Source organism: Chiloscyllium punctatum, chromosome 35 (assembly GCF_047496795.1).
Source record: "Chiloscyllium punctatum isolate Juve2018m chromosome 35, sChiPun1.3, whole genome shotgun sequence".
Lineage (NCBI taxonomy): Eukaryota > Metazoa > Chordata > Chondrichthyes > Orectolobiformes > Hemiscylliidae > Chiloscyllium > Chiloscyllium punctatum.
Window position 1 is genome coordinate 6,427,098 of NC_092773.1, and position 14,067 is coordinate 6,441,164.

Here is a 14,067-nt window from a genome sequence, read left to right on the forward strand (position 1 = left end):
TTGTATTTATTGGACAAGAAGCACACATGTTTCCAAAGATCCTTCACCCAAGGCTGACTTGGCAATTCCTCAGGCCAGTGATAATCCCAGGAACAGTGAGAAGTTTATGAACTCCCTCCTGTAAAACACACCCATGTGTACACATGAAGACACATGCATTCAACACCTGGTTCCTTGATTTTTATTCTTCCAAATCTGCATGCTAATGTCTGTGACATTTTAAGGCTTCATCACATAATAATTCCTTCAATGAGCAAGTAACGTTTTTAAAATCAGCTCCAGAAATTTCAAAGCTAGTGCGATATACATAGAAATATTCTCAGGCATGTTTGCACAACATCAGGACTGGGAATATTAAGAAAACAGGAGTCATCAAAACAATTCTGGTCATCTTTTTTCCTGATTACCATGTTCAGCAAAGTTCCCTTTTCCCATCTTTCACATTGTCTCTGATCAGCTGAGTGCAGCCTCAGGACTACTCCTTCGACCCAATCTGATTTATCGCCCTTTAAATACTGATCAAAGACAGCAACTGTGCCAACCTCCATTTGACTGAGACAATATAAAATAACAGCAAGCCTGCAGACAGCTCAAGCAGATTCCTTCTCTAAATGAAAGCTGCATCGCCTGAGACAATCATACTGATACAGTGCACTCACTACTTCAGAGGTAATCCACTCCACAAAAACAAACAAATAAACATTCAGTAGATAGAAAGACTACATACTTATCAATCACAACACAAAAAAAAACTATCCTGATATTTTAAAAACCCCACCTGCTCCAAGTAGAAGTGAGACTGACAGACTCAGACCCACTCCTGAAGGCACAATGACAAACATACAGCAAATTCAAACAGCAAAGATTTCATATGATTCGAGTCCGACAGAAGTAGCCCTTCACCTGTGATCATTATTCCAGGAAGAGAACCTGAGCTAGTTTAACTGCTCATCGGAATACTCATTCCTAAAGCAAGTCCTCTGTCTGTCCTTTCCCTCATAACAATGAAACACCCCAGGAGAAGCCCAAACCCTTTTGGTTTTCCAATAGTAGTCATCATTTGGAGATGCCAGTGTTGGACTGGGGTGTACAAAATTAAAAATCACACTAAAGCAGGTTATCGTCCAACAGGTTTAATTGGAAGCACTAGCTTTGACAACCACCTGATGAAGGAGCAACGCTCCAAAAGCTAGTGTGCTTCCAATTAAACCTGTTGGATTATAACCCGGTGTAGTGTGATTTTTAATTTTCTTTTTCCTTCCAGGTAAATTGACCACTCATTTCAGCTTTGGTGACTAATCAGCTGCTCTGCATATTAATTCCTAACTTCCGAGGTGTGGAAATAGTGACAAACTAATGTCTTGTTCTCAAAAGGTCAGTCCCATACCAGGATTGTGTATCCACCTGCCACTCAGAAACCACAGACTGGATCCAATACCTGAGCTTGGACAACCACCATTTCAACCCTAAAGTGAACAGCATTTGCTTCCTGACTTTTGCAAGTGCTAATCGGCACTGAGAGCAAGTGACCTTCTGATCAATAATAACTCACAATCAATCACCTCTAAGCTTGATACTGACCCGACCCTATTCCTACACCAACACTGAACCAGCCAATCATCCTTATGAACACTCAATAATATTTGGAAAAAAAGACGTGCTTGCCTGAGGGAACACTGGTTGAGGACGCTGGCACTAAAATGACCCTTAGTTGCTACAAATGTGTGTGTTTTCATTGAGAGAGGAGAGGTTGCGAGAGAATTTGACAGGATCAATGGGGACAGGGTCTCTTCCAAGTCGATAACTGGGAAACAGCTTCCAATTCTGGGGCCTCCCATGTAAGACAGACAGAAAGAGAGAGAGAGAGAGATGATTCCCTCTTATGTGAGGGTTACAGCATGGGTCAGAATCTCCAAAGGAGTGGGAACCATTCATTGACAATCTCAATGGTCACATGATAATTCAGAGTTTTTTGAAATCTGGAACTGTCTCTCCCCAAACAGTATTCCAGGGAGGTGAGGGAGGATTGTCTCCTGCAAATTGGAGGATAATCAATCTGTGCCATGTTGTGTTTTGGAGGGATAAGGAGTCAGGTTCAATGAATGAAATTTGACTGAAAGATCTGAGGGACCGACCAGCGACCCCCTGTCTCGACGAAAACACTTCAATTGAATTTTCTCACCTCCTCTTATCCAGCAGCAAGAAACACAAATGGATTCGGAGGTGGGGGACTTGGAATGGAAGTGAAACACTGGAAATGGAGTGAAAGCAGCCCAGCATCTAAAAGAAATCAATGCCAGCTACAGAGGCAAGAGCAAAAGCAAACCCAACTGTTGGACAAGACAATCTTCCTGGAGTATTTCTCCCTTTTATTTCACTTTTACCATCTCACATTTTCTCTTCACCAAGACAGACTGCAACAAGCCCAAGGGTTGTGGTAAAATACAACGATTACAACTGAAACCATGAACACAATGAGTGACATTGACATTCACTCAGTGAGTTTCCAAACTGGACACTCATAAGGCCCTTACTCCCTCATGTCTCAAGCTGCACAAATAGACAGGAAGAGCATAAACTTCAGAAGGGATAACCGAAATCAGGGGAAGTCTCACTGATATGAAAAGTCCGAAAATGAACCTCCCAGCTCAGTGAGCAAACTTACATCCAGAACCTCAACCTGAGCTACAAATCTTCTCAATACTCACTGGTCTCATCAATATCTGAGGCGAGTGGAAGCAGAGAGGGAAGAGTGGTCACAGTTGAACTGTGGGTACACAAGTGTGGAGCACACAGGATTCACGTCAGCAACTGGGGAATTGTAAAGTGATGCATGCAATTGTCCAAGCCAGCAGCACTGTGTGGAAAAGCCTGTGTTGATGTTGATGATGGTGGTGCCCTGGATATGTGTTCTGAGAGTTTGACCTCGGCTCTAACAAGGTGCAGCAGCAACAGGTCACAGTTTTAATACTGCTCAGACCAGAAGGGAGTTTCTGCAAGGGAAACACAGAGGAAAGAGATTTGGAATGCAGATCCCAATCTCAGTGAAGCACTTGCTGGAAGGTATAGAGAAGCAAAGAGCATGCAGGTAGAAGCCACACAACACTACAGTGAAACACAGTACGTTAGTGTAAGGACTGAACCCAACAGCCAGATCCTACCCATTGGGCAAGGGCACATCCCACCATTTCGCCCAGTCCCATTGACATAGTTCTGGTTATGGTTCTGGTTCCGGTGATGGTGGTGGTGGTGGTGATGGTGGTGATGGTTTCTCATCTGGTCCTCCTGCCCATGGCTCAAACTTGAGCCAATGACTCCCCCTCCCAGGGCTCCAGCTCCAGCAGCCATCGCTATCTTGGCCTTGTCAGAAATCTTCTTTTTGCTGTGGCCGGGATGTTTGCCTGGTTTGGGTCCTGACCTGGGGCCTGACCTGCCCTTTCCTTCCACAAGGATGAGATCAGCAACAAGAGCGATGATGACCAGAGTAACTGCCAGCTTCTGTCTCATGGTGGATACCTGGTCAAAATAGGAGATACAAACAAATCAAACACAATCCTTCTCTCAGATTTCAATTCACAGCTCGCAATTGTGTTGTACTGAAAGGTACACGTGAAATGTGGACAATATAGTCTCAGTCAGGCTCACCCCAGTTTGGGGAGATAGTGGTGGATGTAAATCACTGGACAGGTAATCTGAGACTCATTCAAATACTCGGAGGTCATGGGAGGTGGAGGAATCGTCAATTTAGTCTTGCTCAGTCTCAGTCACCAATAATTGTTACAAATCCCATCTGGTTCACCAATGTTGATCAGGAATGGAAGTCTGCCTCCATGTGACTCCAGACCTCCAGCCACAAGGTTGGCACTTCACTCTTTCTGAGATGATGGAGCAACCGGACAAGGGGACAGGCTACAACTGCTGCCTTTGTCACTGTTAGTCAGACACCAGGAGAGTAGAGAAGACTGAGAATGAAAACATGTTCATCCTGGGCTGTTTTCCCTGGAGCGTCGGAGGCTGAGGGCTGACCTTATAGAGGTTTACAAAATTATGAAGGGCATGGATAGGATAAATAGGCAGAGTCTTTTCCCTGGGATTGGGGAGTCCAGAATTAGAGGGTGAGAGGGGAAAGACATAAAAGAGACCTAAGGGGCAACGTTTTCACGCAGAGGGTGGTACATGTATGGAATGAGCTGCCAGAGGAAGTGGTGGAGGCTGGTACAATTTCAACATTTAAGAGGCATTTGGATGGGTATATGAATAGGAAGGGTTTGGAGGGATATGGGCCAGGGGCTGGCAGGTGGGACTAGATTGGGTTGGGATATCTGGTTGGTATGGACAGGTTGGAACGAAGGGTCTGTTTCTGCGTTGTACATTTCTATGACTCTATGCTCCCACAGCTCACCTTTATCAATGAAAGGCACATGAATTTTTTTCATCTGAATTCACAGCATTCAGGAACAATAATAAGATCAGCAGATGACTTTAACATTGAAAAAAAAACAGCCTCAAATAGCTAACTCCCCCCTTTTCACAACAACAGCCAAAATACTCTGGGATGCTAGAAATCTGAAATTAAAACACAAGGTGATCTGAAGAGTCATTCTCAGTTTGGTGAATAAGTTCTGTTTTTTCCTTGTTCATTCTCCCCAGCTGTTGTCAGCACTGCTTTTCTCTCTGCTTATTCTCAACTTTCATTCCTCAGTTCAACACAGCGTTCAGCTACAACATCCCTGTTTATATCAATGCCAGCTCCCTCCCATGTAGGACCACTTTCAAATAATTCCCTCCTTGCAAAATTCCTATTCCTTCCCAACTCTCCACTTGTACTCTGCTGCACCTCATCAGGATTTCTGAAGAGATTAGGTTCAAAGGTGCAGTTAGGAATCGGACTCTCAGCCAACAAGATTTAACCACCACCCGAGGAAAGGGTATAACCAGTCACTGGCTCTCTCAGAGAGAATGGAGGTGAGGGACCTCCGATATACCATTGATCCCAGGCTAGATCAGAGATAGTACTGCGCAGGGGGTGACCAGTCCCAGCCTGGAGACTTCCCCAGATCATCTGGGTGGATTCTTCTGGTGTTCTTATTTCAACCACCTGTTAAACTAAGGTCCTGAGAAGAGTATGAAAGGATTGGATCGGGGAAATTCTCCCCTTCTCTCTCCCACCCCCACCTTCCCTCTCTCCCTCCTGTCTTCTCACATATCTCTGCCAAGGTGCACATGGCTCAGGTAGTAATCCAGACACTGTAACCCTTGAGGGCCTATTCTGATTTGGTTCCTAGTTCCTGATGATTCCTAAACAAGTCCTGTTTTCTAGTCTTGCTTTTGTTGTTTGTCCTGACATGGAGCACAACTGGATTCCCCCCCCCCCCCCCCTCTCCAATATCCTTTCAAGCCAGTCAGACATGTCCCTTCCTCTGACACCAGGCAGGCAACAGACGCTGTGGGATTCTCTATCCTGCCTACAAAGGATCCTATCTCCTCCCCTAATTAAAGAACCCCCTACAACTACCACTTGTCTTTTCACTCCTGCTCTTGAATGGTCTCCTGTATCACAGTGCCATGGTCAGCTGGCTCATTCTCCCTACAGCTCTGTTCCTCATCCACACAGGGAGCAAGGATCTTGTATCTGTTGGACAGGTTCCTCTCTTCGTGAATTCAGGATCCCTCACACCCTGCTGTCCCTGGCCACTGACTGACTTTGTGGTACTTAATCTCCCAGGCATGACCACCTCCTGAAACAAAACATTCAGGTAACTCTTCCCCCTCATTGATGTGTGTAGTGTGGACTCCAGCACATCCACGCTGAGCCCAAGTTCCTCCAGCAACCAACACTTGCTGCAGATTGTGGTCACTGCAGCTCACAATGGGATCAGCCAGCTGCCACATCATACAGCTGGAGAACGTCACCTGCCCAGCAAGCTCTACTTTGTTAGTTAAATTATTACTTAGTTAATCCTTGGTTAAATCAGGTCTTTAGTTTTTGGCTGGTAATCTCAAACAGATTTCCTACCAGCCCATCAGATAACTGCTCTCCTGAGAGGTCACTTTTTCAGTTTGGTTTCAGTTACTCCCTATGCTCGGACTCCAAAATCACCCATTGGTAACAATGGAGAACACCACTATGGTGCCTGCATTAACTGGGTCTCGGAATCAAAAAAGGTCCCCTTCGGACAGAGCCCTGTCTTTTCCCAGCCACTGTATCTATTACTCCCTGTTCAAAACCAATCTGATTCCCTTCTGAGCTCTCCCTCATTCTCAGGCAGTGCCTCCCAGGAATCTTCACTCCCTGCATGGACAATTGCTTTTCTAGGAATATTGTAAGCGAGTAATTCCTCTCCTGACTCCTCAGAGCCAGCCCACCACTAACAAGCCACATGTCAGGGGTGTAATACTCACCACTTGCCTTACTGAGTGCAGGTCAAACAAGACTCAATGTTTAACACCATCCAGGACAGAGCTACCCACTTGAACAGGATCTGATCCATTACTTTAAACATCCACTCCCTCCACCACCAATTCTCAGCACTAGCAGTGTGTCCTATCTACAGGATACATGGCAGAAATTCACCAAAGATCATTGGAGATGGCACTGGGCTGGCGCTGAGATTTTTCAGATTTAAAAACTCCCTGCATAACCGGATACAGCACAGAAACAGACTCTTAGGTTCAACTCGTCCATGCCAACCTGATTTAATCTAGTCCCATTTGCCAATGCTGGCCCATATCCCTTGGAACCCTTCCTATTCATAAACCCATTCAGATGCCTTTTCAATGCTGTAACTGTACCAGCCTCCACTTCCTCTGGCAGCTCATTCCATATACACACCACCCTGAGAAAAAGTTTCCACTTAGGTCTCTTTTATATCTTTCCCCTCTCACCTTAAACCTATGCCCTCTAGTTCTGGACTCCCCGACCCCAGGGAAAAGACTTTGTCTATTTATCCTATCCATGCCCCTCATAATTTTATAAACCTCTATAAGGTCACCCCTCAGCCCCCGACGCTCCAGGGAAAACAGCCCCAGCCTGTTCAGCCTCTCCCTGGCAACATCCTTGTAAATCTTTTCTGAACCCTTTCAAGTTTCACTACATCCTTCCAATGGGCTGCTGGAAGAGTAGCAAGTTGGGTGAGAAAGGATTGTTACCTTTAACTGAATAAATGAAAAGGCACCCTCGATTTCAGGGAAAACAGCCACAGAGGCGACATTTACACTAGTGAGAGAAAATATCATGAAAGCCATTTCAATCATTGGCCCAGTTTCATGACTTCCTCTTAGTAAATACAAATTTGGAAGATGACCAAGAAGATAACCTGTAAAGTGCTTCCTGTAAATTGAAGATGCGAAAGTGTACACTCACTGTGAGTGGAAGGAAAGAGATATCCAGTTCCCAGATTTCTCTCAGCCTGAGCACTGACATCAAGGCACCCTGAAAGTGCTTGTATCTGTTAGAATAGATCTGTGATCAGGGCTCAATTAGAAAAATGATCACAGATTTAGACAGAATCAACATGGGTTTTTGAAATTGAAGACATAGACAAACCTGTTCGATTCCTTTGAGGATTTGAGGAGCAGAATCAGTCAGGGAATGTCACCTGTTGGGGACATTTCAGAAAGGTTTTTTTTTCAAAAAAAGCTCGGGTCCCACACAAGGTCAGTGAAAGCAAAATGAAACAGTGCAGGGTACAAACTTGGTGTGACACAGAGAGGCTGAGTGAGTGACTGGCAGACATTGACAGGAGCAATAGGGGATGGAAAAATGTGAGGTTATCCACTTGGGGACATAGACAGTATACAAACACAGAGAGGGGAGAGATTGAGAAGGGGGAGAGGAGAGACAGAGCGAGAGAGAAGAAGATCAAGAAAAAGCCAATGTAGCTCTCTCCCTCAGAATGCCCGAGGGGGAAGTTTCCCGTTAGAGATGGAAAGGTTCGGAGTGAAACGCTTTTCATTCTGAACCGAGGCACTGGGTGGAGCTCATTGTGTTACTAAGTGAGAATCCTCACTCTCTCTCTCTCTCTCTCTCTCTCTGTTAGCAATGGCGTTTTCCTCAACAGAAACACGGGGCTGCAGTCATTTTGTTTGTTGAAAGGAGATTAAAGTGCATCTCTGGTTGTACCCTGAACAGGGTCCATGCACTCACCTTGTCCTCTGTCAAACACAAGTGACTTTCGGCAGAATGCTGAGCTCAGTTCAGCAACGACATTCCCAGAGGGATATTGTTCCCGAGCCACACCCAGTTTCAGTTCCTTTGACATTCTCCAGGCTCACCAACAGGATCCTGGGGGGTTGGCCGAACTGATGCAATGTTGGATCCATTTATTTGCTATTATCGATCTGTATTTCAACAAAGACGGAGAATCGTGCAACAGGGAGTCTGCTCACATCACTTCAGATTGTGAAATCGGTGTTTTCACCAGCTCTTTAGGGATCTGTTTAATAACACTGGATATGCTACTGATGGACTTGCCTGGCTCACCACGAACAATTGATCCTGCCTTGTTTTTTTCAGTGTTGGGTTTTCCTTTCCTTATTCTAGCCACCAATGCTTCCTCGAGCACTCTGAATTTCCTTTTGAAATTCCCTTCTGCACTTCCTAAGCAGCCCCATGTACTATCAAGTACTGAGCCCTCAGTATTTATCCTAAACGTTGATTTTTCTTTGAACCTAACCTTTGCACCCCTTGACATCCAGGGTTTCCTAGTCTTGGTCTTAATATTTGTCATCCGAGGAACAATTTGCCCTTTGCTCTCTTAATAAAACAACAAAGAACTCCGACTGCTGTAAATCACAGAGTTGGGTAGGACGGTGGCTGATGGGTGAGCAATGTTGTCTCATAGCACCAAGGATACAGGTTCAAATCCACTCTCCAGCAACTGTTTGTACATTCTCCCCCTGTCTGCATGGGTTTCCTCCCCTGGTCCACAGGTTAGGTGAATTAGCCATGCTAAATTGCTCACAATGTCCAGGGATTTGTACGTTAGGTCCATGAGGCAGGGGTAAATATAGGGAATGGGTGTGGATGGGATACTCTGAGTGTACGATGAACTTGTTGGGTCAAACGGCCTGTTTCCACACTGCAGGGATTCAGCTTGAAGCTAGCTTTCATTTATTGATACAACAAAAGGAGTTCCCAGTCAGCGACACACAATAGGTTTCTGAGGAAGGGTTACTGGACCGGAAACATTAACTCTAATTTCTCTCGACTGATGCTGCCAGACCTGCCGAGCTTTTCCAGCAACGTCTGTTTTGGTTTCTGCAGTGTATATCAGCTTACCAGGTCACTCAAATATTCATCAGGTAGATGAGGACAAAGTGAAGATGATATTCTGATATTCATTTCCAAGAGATGGATCTTGCTCATTCACCTCCTGCTCTGAGGCTAATCAGACAGCTCAGCTGGATCATTCCTGATCAGAAAGCTGGCATCTGGCCATAAACTCACTGTATGCCACCCTCTGGAGTAGCCTCCAATGGGCTTCTTCCTTCGAGATGAATGCCACAACCACTGGCATATTCTGCAGAGAGTGACATGTCTCCAAATCCACACCTTGTCATCGGCACCAGCCAGCAAGTGCTGTTAGTGCCTTTCCACCCAGTTTACTGAGTAACAAGCCAATTCCCACTCCAAACCCCTGTGCATGGTGACAGTAACCTATACTGACTACCCCTCTCCTCCCCCCAGCTCTGTTCAAAACCATCACAAAGATGGTCAGCAGCTCGTGCTCCCATCACCTTTGATCAATCCTGTTATTCCACGCCTTCCCATGGGGTATTCCAGCCTGCCCTGAGCTAACTCTAATCACAGAGAGGGGCAGTGGTGTGGAATGAGAGTTCTCTGGCACATTGAACACCCTCCACAGTCCTGCACCAAGATGGACATGGAACAGGACAGCCCCACAGCTCTCCACCATCATTCAATCGGAATCATGCCTTTCCAATAACACATCACCATAAACCATCAGAAACCACACACACTCACAGGCTCAGCTGCTACACCCCCCTGTGGGAGAGAATTCCAAACATTCACCACGCTCTGGTAGAACAGTACGATATAGTACAGGCTCTTCCAGCTTTTGATATTGTGCCAGCCTTTTATCCTACTCTAAGGAGAGACTAACCTAGGTACCCTTCATTTTCTGATTATCCATGCACCTATCCAAGGGACACTTAAATGTCCCTAATGTATCGGACTCTACTACCACTACTGACAGTGCATTCCACACACCCACCACTCTCTGTGTAAAGAACGTACTTCTGACATCTCCCCGAAATCTTCCTCCAAACACCTTAAAATTACATCCCATCATGACAGACACTTCCACCCTGGGAACATGTCCCTGGCTATCCACCCTATGGTTTCCAACATCTTGTACACCTCTATCAAGTCAGCTTTCATCCTTCTTTGCTCCATTTGAGGGAGCGAGGGCTTTTCTCACTTTTCTTCATAAGACATGCCCTCCAGTCCAGGCAGCATGCTGGTAAATCTCCTCTGCACCCTCTCGAAAACCTCCAGATCTTTGCTATAATGAGGCGATCAGAGCTGAACTCAATATTCCAAGTGTGGTCTAACAAGGGCTCTATAGAGCTGCAGCATTACCTCAATCACTGCTAATGAAAGCCAACACACCACCTGATCAACCTGGATGGCAACTTTGAGAGATCCAAGATTCCTCTGTTCTTCTACACTGCCAGGAACCCTGCCTTTAACCCTGTATTCTCCATTCAAATTTGATCTTTCAAATGAATCACTTCACAATTTTCCAGGTTGAACTCCATCTGCCACTTATCAAGCCAGTTCTGTATCCTGTCGATGTCCCGTTTCAACCTATAACAGTCCTCGACACTATCCACCACTCCACCAACCTTGGTGTCATTGGCAAACTTACTAAGCCAACCTTCCACTTCCTCGTCCAAGTTAGTTGTAAAAATCACAAAGAGCAGAGGCCCCAGAACAGATCCCTGTGGAACACCACTGGTCACTGAGCTCCAGGCTGAATACTTCCCACCTACTACGACCCTCTGTCTTCTATGGGCCAGCCAATTCTGTATCCAGACAGCCAGGTTTCCCTTACTCCTTGCTTTCTGCATGAGCCCACCACGGGGAAGCTGATCAAATGCCTTGCTAAAATCCATGTACACCACATCCACTGCTCAACCTTCAATGTGTTTTGTCACATCCTGAAAAAAATTCAATAAGGCTTGAGGCATGACCTGCCCCTCACAAAGCCATGTTGACTATCTCTAATCAAACTTTGCTTTTCTAAATAATCATACTTGTCTCTCAATCATCTCCGATCATGAATTTTTCCTGCACCACACTCTGGCTTCCTTCTTGCTCCTGACGAGATGTTCCACATCCCCTTGTCACCCAAGTATCCTTCACCCTACCATCCCTTCCTTGCCTCAGTGGGATAAACCTATCCAGCATTTGCAGCAAGTGCTCCCAAATCAACCTCCACATTTCTGTTGGTCCATTTCCCGGAGAATATCCATTCCCAATTTATGTAAGATGTCTCCTCATCTCAGATCCATTTCTTGTTTTTAAATGGTGTCTCCTGGTTCCAGGCCAATTCCCCCACCATACCTGCATCTATGTTTCAACGAAATCACTTTTCATTCTTCACAACTGAGGAAGACACAGACTCAGTTTGCCCAGCCTCTCCTCACGGTTCAGTTCCATCACCCTGGAAACAAGTGGAGGTGAACCTTTCTTTACTCAGTCACAACTCCTACAGCAAGGAACCAGGTCATCCAGCCCATTGAGTCAACACTGACCTTCTGAGGAGCATCCTAACCCCATCCCTGTTATCAGACATTCCCCATGGCTCACTCACCAAACCTGCACATCCCTCGACGTGATGAATAATTTAGCACGGCCAATCCACCCGAACCTGCACTTGAAATTTGGAAGGAAACTGGAGGACATGGAGGAAACCCACGCAGACAGCTGCCTGAGGCTGGAATCGAACCCAGGTCCCTGGCACATTGAACCACAGTGCTGCCCCATGGCTCCCTGAATGGCAATAATACCTTTGCTAATGTAAGGAGCCCAAAATTGCACATGAAGCAAAACCTCATTCCTCCTGTCCTCAAGAATAAAAGGCAACATTCCAGTTGGCTTCCTAATAAAACCAAAATACTGTCGATGCTTGAAATTGGAAATAAAAACAAGAACTTCAGAAGCAGCAAGTCATATCTGGCTTGAAACATCAGCTCCCTGTCTCTGCACAGATGCAGCCACACCTGTTGAATTCCTGCAGCAATTTCTGTTTTTTTTTTCTGTTTCACCTTCCCAACAACTTGTTGTCACTGCACACGAGACTCAGGAGGGTCACTGACAAGGATACCACCCTGTCTCTTGGAACATTGACTCCTGGCAGCCTCTCACAAATTCAGAAATAAAGGGCATTTCTGTTTTCTCTGAGCAACAGACAGTAAAACTGAGCGATCACTTTGACTGTGTACGCTGGCTCCTGCCTCCCAGTGTTTGATGCAAGTCTGTCAGCAACTGGGAGGGATTGATTCCAAATCTCATCCTGACGCCCACATCAGAAAACCAAACAGAATGTCTCTCTCAGGGGAGCTGAAGGCAGTTCAGAGATAGGCTCTCAATGTGAATCGTTATATGGGAAGAATGATAACACCATTCAATATATTACACAATCAGCTTCCAGACTGGACACAACCTTCCAGTAACAGAGAGAGAGTCTTCACAACGCACTAAGCCGTGGGATTTGTTTCAATCGATTCCGTTTTCCACCGTGCACTTTGACATGTTCCACAGCACCGAGGTCAGGATTTAATCTCAGGAGAAATCAGGAGAGACTGTGGACCGCCCACTTTGTCGACCTTGTCCCTGCATCCAGACAAAGAGATGGTGAACCACACCCCACTGCTGCCTGCCCATGCAGAACAGGGATGTCCTGAACTCGGGGAGTGAACCCACGAAATTCTGTTTCCTGAAACAGAGAGACTGGGACAGAACGTGCTGTCACAGCAGCAACAGTTGGGAGAATGAATTGTTGAGTGATCAGTGAACCCGGGAGCTGAGAAAGGGACCTTCCCACCTTTAATGGGATCCGTCTCCCAACAGGACCCCAAACGGGGCACGGTCAGTTTGATATTCCGCTGCAGGACAGGGACAACAAGACACAGGACAAGCTCAGGACTCTCATCGCCCTTGCTCTACTCCAGAAGCTCTCCTTTCTCAAACACACACACACAGACAGACAAAAAGCTGCTGGGAAAGACTCACTTTACAGCCACAGTCGGACCAGTCCCAAGGCTCAATGTTTCCAGTCAGAGTTTTCCAGCACCACTCTAATCTTGACTCAAACACCACCCTCTCGACCAGTTCACTTCCCAAGTGGCGAGAGCAGGAGCCCTGCTGGGTTTTAACCAGATCCCCTCCACTGATTGGCAGCGAGAGACACCAATGGGAGTGGCGATCCAATACACTTGGTCAGGATCCAAGGGCTGAAGAGAGTCACTCGACCCGAAACGTGACCTCGGAATTCTCTGCAACTGGGCTGCCAGACCTGCTGAGTTTTTCCAGCAATTTCTGTCTCTCTTTCAGATTTCCAGCATCCACACTTCTTTCAGTTTCTATTGGTTAAATTTCAAGTTTGATGGAAAGGGACACTTTTTCACCCAGAGGGTGGTACGTGTATGGAATGAGCTGCCAGAGGATGTGGTGGAGGCTGGGACAATTACAGCATTTAAAAGGCATCTGGATGGGTATATGAATAGGAAGGATATGGGCCGGGTGCTGGCAGGTGGGACTAGATGAGTTTATAGTATGTGGTCGGCCTGTATGTGTTAGAGCGAAGGGTCTGTTTCCGTGCTGTATATCTCTATGACTTGGAATGTTTACTTCAGAAGAGGTGAGTGAATGTTTCCTGTGGAAGTTGAAGTTTCTTTCTTTAACAAATAATAGAGTAAAGTGGGTTCTTTCTTTTTTATGTTTTTATTGGGATCTGTCTCTTGATTAAATTTTAAAAATAGAAACCGTAAGTATTAAGTTAGCCTGGAGCAGTGTTTTGTAGAGGAATAAGGTGGTCC